The sequence below is a fragment of the Sinocyclocheilus grahami genome, unplaced genomic scaffold (assembly GCF_001515645.1).
Source record: "Sinocyclocheilus grahami isolate Dianchi unplaced genomic scaffold, SAMN03320097.WGS_v1.1 scaffold9936.1, whole genome shotgun sequence".
In the NCBI taxonomy this organism is placed as follows: domain Eukaryota; kingdom Metazoa; phylum Chordata; class Actinopteri; order Cypriniformes; family Cyprinidae; genus Sinocyclocheilus; species Sinocyclocheilus grahami.
The window spans coordinates 18,781-22,470 of record NW_015512939.1 but is presented as its reverse complement, the minus strand read 5'-3'; the positions used below and the strand labels follow the sequence as shown (position 1 = coordinate 22,470).

The window sequence follows — 3,690 nt, the reverse complement described above, 5'->3', positions numbered from 1 at the left end:
AAAACGCCAGATCCGTCTGGACGAAACGCCTATACGATACAAAATTTACGCATATACAGCTAAACCTCCGTGTGGACGGGGCCTTAGATGCCATATTTTTACGTCATTCTAAAGATGGTGAACTTTCGAGTCATGACTCTGTCCATTCATGATTTGGAGCACTACGGTTGTGTGTCTGTTTGTGCACATACGTTGAATTCTTCCCGGAAGAGTTTATTGTCATCGGCCATTCGGCGGTTCATTTCCTCCTCCAGCTTGTCGACAGGAAGGGGCGGGTACTTCCTGTTGGTACTAGGAGAGCGGGCCAATAGCGGCACACTCTGAAGTTCTGTGAGATGGTGCAAGGAAAAGAGGCGTAAGGAATGGGGAAGAAACATAGAGTGGAAAAAGAGAAACATAAGGATATGTTAGAGACAAAAACTTTCTGACAAAAAGTTTTTTTTTTTACATTTTAAGAATGACTTGCAATTTGTCCTTTATCTATGTTGTGTTCTGGACAACCAGTAGGGGGCAACACAGTACAATTGAAGGTAAAAAGCTCTCATGTGATACACAAATCTCTCAGTCAAGATGTAAAAATAAAAAGCTGACACTTGTATTGCATCCAACAAAGTCTTTTAATGTTACTTAATATATTTGCTACTCTTAAAATCAAAAATTCCCAAGAACGGTCACAGAGATACACACAATGTCTTTTCTTCCTACCTGTGTCGTCAGCTCTGCCATTGGTCAGGCGGAAGGAATTGGAGTGGCTCCCTGCCTGCTTGTACTTCTTAAACCTGCCACAACGGAGTGGAACAAAAAGCCAATCATTACCATGGTAACTGGACAATTCAGTCCTGTGGCCCCCTGCTGCCGTTTTAGGTTTCCTGATGAATGGAGCTTTCTGAATGCTTTCTCTCATCTGTTCTATTATGAGAGTGCAAGTGTTTGCTGGCTCTTCCGTGCTTTGCTTGTAGCTTATAACTTTGTCTTTATGAAATTTTTTTGAACTAGAATCTATGTTGTAAGCACTTTTTGTACTGAACGAACAGCTGAAAGTTTCTGAATACTTGGGCTCACCTGAGCATATACAGGACGATGATGATGAAGACAATGACCAGCAGAGAGGACAGGGCAACCATCACTGCCATGATAGCCGTGTCATCTGAGTTGAGGACAAAATGAGTTGTTAAACTGCAGTTACAAATATAGAACTGTTTTAAAAACATAAAAAAATCTATTAAACATTAATACTAAAGAATTCTTTAAAAAGTCATGATTTCTACAAGAAATTAAAAGCAGCACAATTGTTTTCAATACTGTTAATAGAAATGTTTCCTGAGCATCAAATCAGCAAATAAGAATGATTTTTGAAGGATCATGTGACACTAAAGACTGGAGTAATGGCAACTTTGTAATACAACTTTGCCATCACAGGAATAAATTGCATTTTAAAACATATTAGAATACAAAACAGTTATTTTGAAATGAAGTAATATTTCACAATATTACTGTTTACACTCTATTTTTGAACAAATAAATGCAATCTTGGGGAGCACAAGAGAGCTCTTTTAAAAACATTAAGATATCTTACCAACCCCAACCTTTTGAACGGTATGTAACGGTTATATTAAAAAGAATCATTTCGGAATTTCAAAAATACTTAACATAGGTAACTATGTAAAATAGTTTTTTAATGATATTTCATTTGTTATTTTTATGCATGCATGTATGCATGAATGTATTTATTTATTTATTTATTTTATATCTTAAATCTGACGAATGGCCTAATATATTGCCAACAGCCTTTTAGAAAGCCTCATTTTGTTTGACCACTAGTCAATTCTTCATTCCTTTGACTGGTAATGTATAAGCAACTCTTAACAGGTTGTGTAATAGATCGCTACTTGTATAAAAAAAAACTTCATTCTGCATGAAAATTTGAGTGAAAATGGTAACAGAAACTTGCCTTGCCCACCATCATCTTCATTACATGAGAAAAACAGAAAGACACAACAGCAATCGATTAAAATGACAGAACACACACTGGAAAGTGTAAACAGTGCTTTACAAATAGTTGGAAAAGACTAGGATAAAAGAACAGCTCAATCGGTTTCAAAATGAACAAAAACGCAAATGGTACCTGGAGGCTTGCTGATGTCAGCTGTGGTGGCATCTGTAGGGGCAGACAGGGTGTCCGTCTCAGGCTCTGAAGTGGATTGAGTGGGTGTCGGATCAGGTGAAGGGGGCTCTGCTGTAGCCAAAACTGTAGTCTCGCCATCTCCAGTTTTAAGGGTGGTGAGGGACGGGGATGCAGCAGATGGGGTTGGGGGGGCAGCCGGTGCCTCGGTAGGGAAGAGAACAGTTGGAGGGGCAACGAAAGGAGGGGCTGTGGGAACCTCTGGGGTCACCACGCCTGCACTGAGTTCTGTTGTTACAACAAGTTCAGGGGACGGTGCCGAAGATGGGGTGGATGATGGGGGTGCCTGGGTGACTATAGAGGGTGATGTGGGAGGAGGGTGTGTAGGTTTGGCAGGCAGGACTGCACCTGAGAGAGAAAGATGTATCATGGTTTCCACAAAAAGATCAAGCAGCACAAATTTTCAACATGGATAATAATAAGAAAGGTTTATGAGCAGTAATCATGTGACACTGAAGACTGGAGTAATGATGCTAAAAATTCAGCTTTGGCATCACAGGAATAAATCACATTTTCAATTATATTAAATAGAAAACGGTTATTTTAAAATATAAAAAAAATATTTCAAAATATTACTGTTTTTACTGTATTTATGGTCAAATAAATGCAGCCTAGGTGAGCATAAGAGACTACTTTCAGCAACATTTTAAAATTCTTACCAACCCCAAACAGGTGAACGTTGAGTATCTCACAAAACAAAATTAGGTGTGTGAGGAAATGCCATTTCCTCCAGGCCACTCCTAGGTAATTTTCTGGGCTTCACAAATATTTTACATTCTTTAGTAAGAGCAGATGGATTGCAATGGTACAACCTCATGTACTTAATAAAGAAGACTTGCTTTTAATGCCCTATACATGAATATTTCAGGTTAAATACCACTTCTCAATTTGATAAGCTGACAATATAACTTACTGAAAGTCACAAGCCAAGACCAGTCTGGGTTAAAGTGGCTCTGCAGGAAATGCATCAACACCAAAGAATAACTAGACCTTCTAAGGGTAATAAGTTTGTTTTTTCTAATAAAGGCAAGGCGAATACATTAACCAAGGCTTGTGTGTTCTATAAAGATGCCTTACCTGAAGGGTCAGGCAGTGTCTGTGCTGTGCTGAGGGCCACAAAGGCCACGTGGAGTAGCAGGAGCAGGGGATACACACCCATACTGCCCTGAAACAGAGTAAACAAAACATGAGCCAAAAGCAATCTATGCCAAGTTTCAGTCTTATAAATGAACACTATTCAAATGTGAAGTTTGTAAGATTTTTTTGCATCAAAATACCTTCTATTAACCAAGTTCATTGTCCATTGACAACTAAGTATGCCATTCATGGGTTTATCTCCCCCAAAACTGTGAATTGAGCCTCCCATGCAGGCTCCATCAAATATATAGTGCTCTGCCAAACATTTAGAGATCCATCAATATCTTTCCAACTCTAGCTATAGCGAGAGTTTGGGACGTAGCTACTTTAGCAGGTTGAGCCAGAGGGTGTTATAGGAATATGGTTGTCAC

General features: G+C 39.1%; 1 pseudogene; it reads right to left on the bottom strand.

Annotated features, from left to right (window-relative positions):
• LOC107578373 (receptor-type tyrosine-protein phosphatase alpha-like) overlaps positions 1–3,479 on the bottom strand; it is a 5,497-nt pseudogene extending 2,018 nt beyond the window's left edge.
• Between the last annotated feature and the right edge of the window lie 211 nt (positions 3,480–3,690).